At 43.3% G+C, this 13,243-nt stretch overlaps 1 protein-coding gene across 6 annotated transcripts in view; it reads left to right on the top strand.

Annotated features, from left to right (window-relative positions):
• Nucleotides 1–13,243, top strand: part of TP63 (tumor protein p63) — a 108,274-nt gene that overhangs the window by 37,461 nt on the left and 57,570 nt on the right. The window lies entirely within an intron of this gene.

Here is a 13,243-nt window from a genome sequence, read left to right as displayed (position 1 = left end):
CTTCGCGACTTGCAGCAGCGAGATATTTTTACACAGGGTGTTTGTCTAAACATATGAGAATGAATGCACGTACAGTGTCTGCCTTTTGCTTTCTACAGCCCTTTGCACTGCATGGGCATGAGTGGAACACAAACTTCAGATGCGGCTTTGATTACTTTTTATTTTTGCGTTTTTAATTGAAATGCGTTTAACCAACTGGGTCGATGCTTTGTAAGGTGGAAGTGGAGAGAATTGCTACGCGCTCTGCAAATCTTTGAGGAAGTTACCTGGGGTTGACGGAGATCTAACGACAATATTGGTTTACATTCCAGCGGAGACAGCAGCTGTGTTGACACTCATCAGAATGGCAACGCAGCAAAAGCTCCTCTGTGTGTGTGTGTATTCCTGGTGAAATCGCTTGGGGTGGAGGGCACGGGGTGCGAGACCTAAAGCAGACAGAAGCTCCGCCACTTGGAAAAGAAAACAAAATAGGAGTTGCAAGGCCAAGAGCGTGGCTGGGAGATGCGATAGCTGGCAAGGAAAAGCCTGTTAAAAGTACACCTTGGGTTTGCGCGCCTGGGATAGCGGGTTTGCGACTCGGGGAGAGCGAGGGGTAAACTGAAACCTGTGTGCTTTCCCTGTCCCCCCCTTCTGCAGGGATCACAAACACCCAGCCTGTGCTCCGTTCCTACCTGCTGCTGCCGCGCATAAGACTCGAATTGGTGACTCTTTTTTTCCCCCCAGGTTAATTATAAACTCTTAAATGTGGAGAGAGCGCTTCTTGGAGTGTTTGCTTGGTGTTATTTGTCTGCTGCTATCTGATCAACTTTCGCTGAATAGCAGTGGTGGGGCTGCGAGTCCCTATGGTTGACTTGCTGGGCTCATCTGTCAGAAGCGATGCGCTCAGGAGCGTTCTCGCTCCGCTCAAATGCCGCTCATCGCTGTTGCTGTCAAGGGAGGGTTTTTTAAAACACTTTAGATCTGACTTTTTTTTTTTTTTCCTCCCCCCGCCCCCATCCCACTCCCCTTTCCCCTTCTTGGGTTTGAACATGGGGCACTGACTTTGTTCAGTCAGTGAAGCGTTATATGCCCAAATAGCCTTGACTTGGCTTTATTTTGGAGAAAGAGCAGACTTTCTAATGACTTGCTTCAAGAGATGGAGATGTTAATGCTCAATTTAAATATATTGGTGATGATGAACCTCACCCATCGTAATCCTGAAAACAAGATGTGGGCTTTAGCATGCTTTCCTTAAAAAAAAAAAAAAAAAAAAAAAAATATTAAAAGCTCTCATTGTGGAAACAGAAGTAGCCGTTTGTAGCAACTGGTGCTTGCTGGATTTTAGATAGTAGAGCTGTTGCTGGATTGGGCAGAAAATGACCATACCAAGTCATGAAATATTTGATATAGACTATAGTTTGGGTTTAAAAACAGACAAAAGGAAGTAAACTTCCCCCCCCACATTGAAGCAAAAATTTAAAATGGAGAATGGAGAGTCCCCTCCCACCCAAAGCCCATTTCTGGGGTGCTTTGCCCAGCTACCCCAGGATGTTTGCTGCCTGCTGGTGGGCACTGAGCTCTGCCCTCTGTGCCCACCAGATGTGCAGCACATTCCACCCCGCAGCCGGGGAACTGACCCTTGTGCGAGCCCCAGCCTGGGCTGCGTGGGCAGGGCAAGGAGCTGGTACCGTCGCCCATGGCACCCGTGCCTGCGAGCGTGGCACCGAGTGCTGCCATGAGATAAGGTGTTCCTCCCAAATGTGTAAAACTTTGTTGAGAGAAATAGGGAGAAGGGTGTTGGAGAAGTGAATCACAGCCCTGAAAGGCCAGAGGCGGAACCTGGCCCAACCACTTTTCCAGCTTAATCTATGCCAGCATTTGATCTGGGTTGACTATAAGGCAAATTAAGCTTTTTGTTGGCAGAGCACTGGACTTGATGACCCAGGAGATCCTTTCCAGAGCATTCCTGTGTGTTTATGAGTAGGAGATATGAAAAGGAGAGAGATGTTGGGGCGGTTATGATGGGGTGATGAGGTGCAGATGAACAGGAACCCTTTGGATCTCAGATGGTTCTCCTACCTTGTCTCCACACTTGGTGGTTTTAGGTGCTGTGCAGAAATGTTTGCGGGGGAGCATGCACAGAACTGGGTGTGAAGAGGGTATCTGCAAGTTTGTCCAGTCTTGTCTAAGTTTCCTGGATGCTGGGAGGCAAGGATGGGAGCAACAGAGATTCCCTTTGGGGACTCTGGATTCTTCTCCAGTTTGGCTGAGATGATGATGCAGAGTTTGGAGTATTTGCTAAAATGAAATTAAAGTGTTGCCAAGAGAATAAACACATCTTGTTCAAACACTGATAAGAAATATGAGCCATGACTTTTGATTATATCCTTCAGCCTTCCCAAAGATCTTCCTGCTCTTTCTGGGAGAAAGTCAAATTAAAGAATCTCTTTCCATTAAGATTTTTATCATAGTTTTGGGAGGGGAATGGAGGAAGCTACTTTTATACTAAAACATCTTGTGCTCTGCTTTATGGCTTTTTGGCAGCATTCCTTCATACTGGAAATTAAAAAAAACAAAAAACCAAAAAAAACAACAACAAAAAAGCTGTGGCTTGATTTCTGCAAGTCTCTTTGATTGAGGGTTAGGATAGAGGGTGCATTTTTAGCTTTGTTTTTATTTCCCCTCCCCTGTGCTTTTAAAATAATAACTCGGATGCGTATGTCTGAGCTGTAGTGCCCTGGATGCGAGTCGTTCCTTTTTGCAGGAGCAGCCATGTGGGCATTTGGAGTGGTCTAGAAGGATGTTCTGAGGGAGCGTGGCCTCCTCAGTGAGATGCAAAAATGTTCCTCTATGTGAGGCATTAGGTTTAAGGAATCTGTAAATTGAGATGTAGCTCATTTTTTGAGCATCAGCTTCATTGCTACGTAGGAAAAGTGTGACTGTGGTTTATTGTCCTTGCTGTCAGCCTGGATTTGGCTGTGAACGACTGAAGTGGACAAAGCCATGGCCCCTCCGGTGCTACATTCCTTGACTGGTTTTGAGACATGCCAGTGGTCACCCTGACTGCATTCGGCAAAGGCTTTCCCCCTCCTTCTGCCTGTTCTCTGTGGTTTTTGAGCAGACTTAGGGTGAAGAAAGTGGTCTCCGAGGGACGCTGCCTGGTCGCTGCCCAGGAGAACAGCCCACCTGCTCCCTTCCTCCAGTCTGGAGGTACTAGGGAGAAAAGCTCATCTGTGCAGTACCCTCTGCACCCCACGTTTTGTCATAACCAGAGGTGAAAGCACTCGTATAAATGCTATATGAAGCCAACTGAGTTTCTTAAGGCAGGTTTTGGCTAAACCTGACCCTCTCTCCTGGTCCTTCCTCCTCCTATTTGTGAAGATATCTCAGGGTGCTGCTGGCTCCAAGCAGGCAGACAACTCCTGCTCTCTGGGAGAAAACCAGTGCCGTGCCTTTCAGTGGCCTCTCTTTGTTGGAATGATATCAACACCTCATGTTTGGGCACAGCCTCTCATTAGGAAGAAGAAATAGGAAGATGCATTGGGGGGTTATGTTCCTTGACAGTGCCCAGCTGTCCAGCTATACTTTTGTATATACTTTTGTATACTTTGGAATACTTTTGTATTCCAGCTATACGCATCCATCTTTTGTTTTTGCTGTAATTGCACTTAAGGGACTAAAATCTTTGTCATTTGACATCATCTGTGCCAGCTTGTGAGGCGTGTGTCTTATCCTTGTGCTGCAAATGTCTTCTGCAAGGATGTAGGGGCCCTTTTTCTCTGAGAGGTTTTAAAACTGCAGTCCAATTGCAAAGGTTTAACCTGAGATAGAAAAGCTGAAAGATAGATATGCCTGTACCTTTTGTTTGGAGAAATCCAGTGGATTCTGCTGCCCCATTTGGGTCTGCCATTGAAGAGACCAAAGGAGTCTAGAGAGATGGGCAGTGGGAAGCTGAGACCTGCGTCTTGCTGTGTGCTGCCATCTCTCTCTCAGCTGAAACAAGAGGACCACTCTGTGGAGAAACAAAGAGAAGGGCAAGAGTTGAGTATGTTTCCAACAAGGGTCCAACCACTTATTGGAGCAGGTTTGTCATGCTATAGATGATAATCTGTTGTTTTATAATAGGGGACTGAAAAATCTTGGTGATACCCGTCTTGATAGTAGAGGTAACGTGACTCACATTGAGCAGTGGATTGGGGATGTTACCTGGAGAAATCCTCTCCTTGCTTTAGATGGAGGGACTGGACCTCAGCAGTCCAAATCTGTGCATGTAGCCCAGAAATAACTGATTGTAACCTGCATGTGGGTGGAAAGAATGAATGTGACCTTTAATAGACAAAAGCGAAACCTCACGATGTTCTGTCTGTCTGCACAGCTTTAACTTCTCAGTGTGCAGCGTGTGATTACTTCTGCAGAAATCAGGATAGTTTGGCTGCGTGTAAAGTGTCATTACTGCTCAGTAACACACGTTTTGTGGTTTGCACAGTGTAACACAATTACACTAGACATCAGATTGGAAATTGCATCTCCATTTTAAAATGTTCCGCGCTTCAAAATGAGGGTTCATAAGCAGTATGAAATTAGGGACAGTGGATCGTCTCAGTTGCTTCAAATTGTTAGCTTGCTTCATTTGGCAAGAAACTAATACTAGAAATTTTATAGAATGAAAAAGTTTTCACTATAAGAGATGGAAAAGAGTTGCCGTTGCAGCACAGTGAGGATATTTTACATCTTGAGCTGGTGGTTGTAACTGATCCTTTTTTATTTGCTGTAAATTTGCCTCAGTTGAGACAGGATGAAATTATCCATATACTTTCTGTTCAAGATTGTTCTTTGGGGAATAAAAGAACTGCTGTTTTGATGGGTTATTTTTACCAGTATGATGGTTTGAATCTTCCACAGTGTCACCAACACCTGAATTCTCTGATTTCTTCCAACATAAGCTCAGTCATGTTATTGCCTAGCTCCCTCAGGAGCTGTTTTTCTTTCTTTTCACTTTGTATTTTTGAATAATGAAGTAACGGTTTTGAGTCAAGTGAAATTGCTTTTCTTTTCTCCCTGCCCCTGCATATAGAGAGGCCAACAGAAGGAAGCTTCGTCTACCTTGCATGTGTCTCAACCTATCTGGTAGCGACCTTTTGGGTCGTGTCTGCCAAGCTATGCCTAGCAGAAGGGTTTATTTTCAGTTGCGGCTCTGTTTTCTGTGAGACAAAAGCTTCACTAGCTCCACGAGGAAGACATGACGTCTGCAGCAGGAAAGCTGTGGATGTGGGATGTGAAAGGGTATAAACCATGTGCTTTGTGCTTTCTTTACTCTGGAAGACGTTGGCTATAACTAGTGAAGAAACTACTTATTTCATTATTGTGAAGGGCTGAATAAAAGCAGGTGTTGCCTGGCTCAAAGGAAATTTTAAATTCTATTTATAAAATGTTCCCACTAGAAAAAATAAATCTGGAAACGCTTCAGAAAGGAGCTCTTGCGCTGACGGATTTGTGCTAGGCATTGTTAAGCCCTGTTATTTTTCTGGCACTGCCTCCAACGCCTTTTGAGAATGTGCAGAGTAGGCAATAAAATGAATGTAACTCTTTTAAAGCAAGATTGCATAAATCATCAGAAAGGAGAGGAGCTTCTCATATACCAACAGCAACACTACACTCCATCCTCTCCAGCAGAGAAGTGAGCTCAAGCTTTTTGTGCCCCTTGGCCTGGATTAGTGTCAAGTCACTTTTGGTATGAAGTGGAATTAAGAGGAAGATAATTTCTCTCCAAGGGTCTTGACGTTCAACTTCTTTTTTTCACTTGCACATGTTTTTCTAGATTCTCTGCTGTCTTGGTGCCATGATTGCCTTGCAATCCCTTGACAATTAATGAGGGCCGTGATCCGTCGAGTGATACGTGAGCTCAGCCATGGTTAGGCATGTGGCTAGGTCTCTCCAAGTGAATAAACTTGCTGTTCTTCAAAACCTTCCTGTTTTGTTTTGGTTTCTTCAGTTATAGTATTAAATGTGTTCTGATAAATCTTCCAGTCTTTAGTCTCCCAAATGGAGCTTCCCATCAGAGCTTTGCTGTGCTGAAAAAAGATGCTGTAACTGCTGGAGGGATTGGAGACCTGCTTTCCAGTTGGGGCAAACCACGGGATAAAGCCTTAGTAGAGCAGCCCGGGACAGACGGAGTTTGCAGGTTGTGATTTGGCCATGAGAAGAAAGTGCAGTGAAATGTAGGGGTGAACCTATTTCTTATAAACAGACGAAGTGCTGGGGAGAGTCTCAACTCTCTTCTAAAGAAGAGCCTGTGAGAGGCTTTCCAGGTTTGACTTAGCTGCTTGTAATTACCTTGTGCAAGGAGCAAACAGAGCAGGATGTGATTTAAGACAATTAGAATTTTATTTCTGTAAGGCTTCTGATATCAGGACAAAATCAGTAAGAAATGACTGTTTAGGGAGTCTCAAATAAGACACATGAAAGCTTTAGTTCCTTGGCATTGGCAAAGTGAACTTGAATTCTCTCTGGGAACTTGAATATAAACTGGATTGAAATTACTGATCATTGTTGTAAGCTCCATACACAAGCAAGCAACAAAAACACACAATATGTGTTGTGTGGGTTTTTTGTGTTGTTTTTTTTTTTTAAATTCATGTTAGGTTCGAGTAATTTTGGAGTTGATCCAAGAACACTTCATGGTATCTTGTATTTTTGCAAATGCCCTGCCACTGCTGTTTCATCTGGAGTCTTAGCGGTACAACCAAAGGAGCAGTGTTTGAAGCAGGATGTGTGTGTTAGTATCTAGAATAGATGGCTCGAGGTGCGGTGTGTTCCTGGCCTTGTGCTCAGTTTTCTGCTCTGTTTGGAAGCGGACCCAAGTGGCAAGGCTGAGCATGCTTGAAAATTAACGCACAGGTTGGAGCCCAGCAGCCTCTTGGGATTGATTCCAGAGTTTGGATCCGGATTAAACTTCCCCCCAAGGACTTTAGGAAGTGGTATACAAGGGGACCTGGTGAAATTTGAGATGAATCCAACTTCCTCAAGATGGCAAGAAGATGAATGTTTTTACCAAGGGCAAAAGAGTGGGAGGAAACGCCCAGTTTGGGGAGGGAAGGGGAAATATTTTATGGTGGGGTAGTGTCTGGGAATGAAAGGGATGGATTGTGTCTCAGCAGATATGAATCTTTTAGTTTTAATCCACATCTAGGAAGTAAATACAAAGAATATTGCCGACTTCTGGGAACAGGGAGGAGGTGCAGCGCCGTGATTTTTCAACTGCGCTGCTGGGGCAGAAATCCCTGCACTGCGGAGCTGCCGTCCAGCTGCGTCAGGGATCTGGTGCACGGGGCTGGTGCGATGCTTTGGGAGCGGAGGCGAACAGAACAATAGGAATAGGTGGATGCGCTTTCCCAGCCTGTAGCTTTACAAGGCTTAGGCATGCTGCCAACAGAAGTGTCAAGTCAGCAAGTGGATCTCTCTGGTGTCTGGGAGATGACTTAAAGTATTTAATAATTTTGGGGTTTTTTTAGGTAATGTGATGTCTTCATCGCAAAACATTTGGAGGGGAGGGTCGTGTGATTACTCAACAAAAAGAACAAAATTCTGGCTGGCTGCTCTGTAAACTTTGGATTCTGCAGATTTAAGTTGTGTCCGAGATCCTCAACAGCCTCAGCAAGCCTTTACTGTGATTTCTCACTGCTGCAGTGTTACTCTGCGTTTTACCTGTAGCATAAGAATTGACTCCCTCAGGAGCGCTGGTGGTGACTGATGAGAACAAATAGATGAGCTAATTTCCCTCCACCCTCTTTCAGCAGCAGATAAGTATGCAACAAGTTCTTATAAAGGAAACTAGAACATACACTGGCTAGGTGTGATCTAATATTTTTCGAACAGGAAACTATGACTTGAATATGAAGGTGGGAAAGCTGTTGAGACGAGCCTGTATCAGTCCGCTGCGCTGTGTGTCTGAAAGAAACCGTTAATGTTCAAGTTGGAGGGGTAGGAAGTTTAGTGTGGTATTGGATGGAAATAGGTATGTCGTTACTCAAAAAATGTGGAAGAACTCCTGTGTTTGGCTATCAAAATCACATGCAGTAACTGTGAGGGCGAATGAAATTCCTTGCAGTAAGCTTAGCTAACCTGGTTATTGCAAGAAGCAACCACTAAAATTATGGAAGGTCTGTTTGAACAGAAAATATTCCTGTCTTTCTGTTGTGTGAGCAGCTGCATTTTGAGCAATAAATCTATCAACTTCTCTGTTTGGGTAGTGAAAGGTCTGTCCAGCCGAGTACCTCAAATGTAGATCTCTGAAGCTGAGCCTTGTCTAAGTGACCATGGCACCGTGTGTCTTGGTGTTTGCTGAGGTCAGCAGTATTGGACAGGGAGGGAAGTACTGAGAAGCGGGTTTTGTTGTGGTCTTAGACATTAAAGGGCCCATACTAGGGAGCCCTGTGGAAATCCTATGTGTGTGGAATATGTGATAATCTGATTTAAATGGTTGGGGAAAACATTCTTGATGGTTGTAGGGCTGATGGAGTGTCACTGTGGAAGAGGCATTGCTTTTGCATTCACATGGTGTCCCTATACACACACAAACCCTCTCACCCCTCTCTCAAAGACCATCTTTTGGGTCTGGTGTATGCACAGCCTGACGTCTTTGAACAACACCATATAACCCCCTTGTTTTTGTCTCAGGGGTAGGTTACAGCAGTGATATGCAGCTGTTTCAAATGCGTACCACAGGAGGAGGGTGGTTAGGATGGTCTCCTGGCTTCATGTGTGCTGCTGTACCGAACCCCAATAGATGCTTGGGTGCAGGCAATACCAGCTTGGTGCAGGTCAGGAACTGCTTTAATATACAAAATGAAGTGTTGGAAGGCAAAGCCCTGCCTCCTTTTGTTCTCTTCAGTTAGTACATAGTCAGAATTTGGCAGCCAGTCCTCTTGACTCCCCAGTCTTGAAAGCTTCTCAGTCTGCTGTTTGGTGTCTCAGGATTTTGAGAACTTCATCCGGGAGTTTTCTCACCTGATTTGGGCAGATGAAGTGGCCCCATACAGTAGAAAATCCAGTAGATCTTTCTTTTCTTACCTTTAATTTATAGGGACTCTCGTGCTGGAGTGTAACCCTTTTCCTTTGCTTGCTGTAACTTGTTTTAATTTGCCCTTTGCCCTCCTGTAACTCTTCTTATGAATTCTTATATTCCGTAGTTGCACCACGCTTCAAAGAGTGGGTGTGGGGAGTTTGTGTGTGGCTTCTTTTTTTTTCTTTTTTTCTTTTTTTCTTTTTTTTTTTTTTTTGGTGTGTGTTTAACTGCTGGACTTATTTAACTTGCAGATGATCTGAATTCCTTGTTCTGATTAAAATGCTACCAAACTGGAGTATTTTACTTTGATGTCTGAAAGCCAGCATATTCTGATTTTATTGAGCATAATGATGAATTTGGAAGCTAACTTCAACTCCTGGTACTATTCTGACCCTGATTATTTGTTGTCCTTGTGCCCTATGGCCATACTTTGGTGGTTACAGTGTCTGCAGCCTTTCACTGTGGATGACACACAGATATCTTGTCCTGCCCAATGCTGCTCTCTCAACACAATAAAATGCTGCATGTCTGAAATGACTGATAACCATCGATGGTTACTGTCCAGTAAAGAGTTCAAGAAACAAGGCAGCTTTAATCCCCGCTTCTCCTCCCCACTTCGCCCATTGTATTTTGTTTCCTCTTATATTTCCAGATTTTATGGGGTTTTTTTAATCCAACTTTTCAACATTTCGCTACAAACTCAGCACATAGGATTTCTGGATACCTTGCCGAGCTGTGATCCTATGGTTCTTAGCTGCTGAAAACAGGCAAAAATGCCTTGCTGAAATCTCTCCATCGTCTTCTGTTTTTTGTGATGTAGGTCTTTGTCTTCAGTTGTGTTTACATCTCCTGGGAGCAAGAGGGGGTGCCTTTTCAAATCGTCTGTACTTTATGGCTCTTCAGATCTTTGTCGACTTTGTGTTGTCCAGCTGGTAACAGGAGAACATAGTAAACTCCTGGCCTCTGTTTTAGTTTTAGGAAGCTGCGTGTTTGGGTTATTAACCAATTTGCTTTAAGATCATGGAGTTCTCATGTCTCATGATTTCTTGCATCTCATAGAGACCATATTGTATGATTTTTTTTTTTTTTCTCCTTTTTTTGTTTATATGTTTTTCAATTACGTGTCAAATAAATTGCTGCGCACAAGCTGAAAGTAAAGAAATTACTATCTGTCTGTAGGGGGGTGTATTTTGGACATTTTCCTGTTTTAAACTGTCTGAATTTTCAAAATAACTAAGCATAGCCTAGATATTCTAATGAAAGCCTGCATAAAATGGTCTGACATTCAGAAATGAAGTTGGTTTCAATGCATGGAAAACTTTTTTCAAGAGCTCAATCCAGATTTCTTTGTTTAAGCCTAAAATACAGCTTTAGGGAAGTCAGTGATATTATTTTTATATGCATTGGAAAATACTTAGAAATATGTGCAAATGTAGGATGTCCAGACTTAATATTTGAGTGAAGTGGGATACACTGTCATTCTCATAATCGTGGAATTAGACAAGCTCTTTTATGTGAACCTGTGGCAGGTGGTAGGAGCCAGGAATTACAGGCATTCCTGCTTTGGGCTGTGCTTGTTTTAAAAGGCACCCTGCTTCTGGCTGAAAAATACTTCTTGCTGAGTTAAATGAATTAACCAAGGGGCAAAACTTAACGTTTAGCTAAAAAGGAAAACAATTACAGCTGGGGGGAACAAGACAAGCCAGAAGCTTACAACCTTTAAGAGTGGACAGAAACTTGCCTTCATGGAGGTTTTTTTTGTTAATTGTCTTACTCTGCAAGCCTACAAATACCTATGTATGTGGAGTTTTACTTGAATAAGAAGTTCTACTGAGTTCAACAGAACCATGTCTCGGTGGAAACACGTGGGCTGCAGCCTCACTGGGTACGGCTCTTAAAATTGTGCTGCCTGTGTAAACCTAAAGGGTGTAGATGTGGCATGACGCGCAGGCTGGAATAGCTAATCCTAGTGAAAATCACCCAGACTTTCCTTCTTCTCCCCAGTATACAAACCATAGTGTTTTTCAAGTGCAATGGTGCGTGTTACAAATTACTGATGTGCATTGATTTCTCCTGTTTAGCACGTGTAGTGTGGTGTCTACAAGGCTGGACGCTGTCAAAGGGCTGATTGGAGACTGCTGGAAAGGAAGGGATGCTGTGTTTAGTAGGCAGAGCAGGCAACTTATTAAGCTTGTGTATCTGAACTATAAACACAGTGACGTGATTTCAGTTGGCCACTTAACAATTGGTGGGGTTTTTTGCAGGGGGGAGAGAGGGGAGTCATTGTTTTGTTTCTCTCTCTCTTTTCTTCTTCTCTTTTTTTTTTTTTTTTTTTTTTTTTTTTTTTCCCCTCTCCCTAGCTAGGTGAAATGAAGGACTCTGTTTTCTTTAGGTTGTGCTTTATGTGTTTAGGTGGTGTTGGAAGCTGTCCAGGCAACCTGCTGGGGTTATCTTACTATTTAACATGAAATACTTGTGCAGGACAACTGTGGAGAAAGAGAGTTTATATATATATATATATATATATATATATATATATATAAAAAATATGTATATTACACGCACACATACTCTGTTCAGTGGAGTGGGTTTTTTTGTTTGTTGCTTGTTCGTTTGTTTGGGGGTTTTTGTGTGTGTGTTTTGTTGTAGTTGTTTTTGTTGGTTTTGTTTGTTTGGGGTTTTTTTGGTTTTGTTTTCAGGAGGCTTGCCCCCTTTGTAAGAATAATATTTTTTTCTTTATTATTCCCGAATTTAGTTTATTAAAAGTACCATGGTCATGCTTATCGCATAGCCCTGTAGATCTCAATAGATCCCCTTCTAAATAATGCAGGAGGCAGTATGCAGAAATGCTTGTGCTCCCTGCTGATAGGTGGGATTCAGCTGAAGAGACATTAAACGTCTGGTTATGCTGCACCAAGTCTGATAGCCAGGGCAGGCGTTACTGACTGCAGGGCCTCTTCTACTCCAGTGCACTCCATCATGCTGGGAACCTGTAATGCTGCTGGGATGTGAAATAATCTCCTATTTGCCTGGGAAAAGCAATGACCCAACAGTAAGATTACTCAAATCAAATTGATTTGTTATAGTGCTAGAAGTCATGACACATGGTAATTAGAGCTTAGGAGCTATAGTGCTTAGGAACCTGTCTTGGTAATTGTTGATAGAGTTGGTTCAACCAAAGCCCCTTGCTCTTCCCAGTGAGTATATGGTGCACCTTATCATTTTATCTGTGGGCTTCTGAGTATTTAGCTGAACAGTAGCTCTGGGGAAAAACCTCTTCAAAATAGACCTACAGGATTTGTTTCAATTTTAGAAATGGAGCTGGGGGGAATGCAGGGGCTGTGAGACCGGGCAGTGGCTCTCCATGGGGATCTGGGCCTGATCTGGTGTTTAAATGACTGTACACATCCATCCCTCCTAGCTTGAATGGGACCAAAATAATGTCCAAACTGAGCTGGATTCTCCTGAAAGAAGCACAGTCCAGATGTTCGTGAGCTGGGTGGAAACTGTGACGCATAAAGACGTTTTTCAATCTCTCTTTTTCTGATGAGAAAAGAGGCTAGAGATGCAAACCAAATCACACCTTTCATTGCGATGAGCAAGTTAGATATCTTTTTCGGCTTCAGCCCTGATTTTAGCTGAGGGGCATGGGTGGAGGCCTTTGTTTCTTGGCACTTCTTTGCAATGGCACAAGCAGTGCGCCTACATTGGGTATTGTATCAGCCGCCTTCTGAGCAACTGGCAAAGCTGCGTAGTCTTGCAGTCAGCAATATCTTGGTTAATAAGTATGATAGAAGCACTTCTGTTGAGCTTAAATGCTTTATTTTCACCTACTAAAATCCTGTGCTAGGAAGGTCTGAACAACTAGGTTGATTTAAATCTTCCTTGATACGTTTGAGGTGTCTGTCTTCTGATTTGGATAGGCATCGAGTAATCTGGAAAACATTTATCCTGCTGCTCTTGAGAGCTGTTTTCCAACAGGAATCTGAATCTTTACCTGGTCCATCACTGAATTGTCTCTGTAAGCTGCTTCCCACTAGTCCTGCAACTACTGCACCAGTCATAGTACAGTTAAGCACAGAACTAGCAAAGTGCCTTGCAAAATCTTGTTGCTGATAACAAGTTTAATCATCTCATATCTTTGGAGAATAAGCACCAGTGGTGGTATTTTGCCTTTTGAGTAACTGGACAATGCTCTTG

The sequence above is a fragment of the Caloenas nicobarica genome, chromosome 8, assembly GCF_036013445.1.
Source record: "Caloenas nicobarica isolate bCalNic1 chromosome 8, bCalNic1.hap1, whole genome shotgun sequence".
NCBI lineage: Eukaryota > Metazoa > Chordata > Aves > Columbiformes > Columbidae > Caloenas > Caloenas nicobarica.
This window is presented reverse-complemented; position numbering and strand designations above follow the sequence as displayed.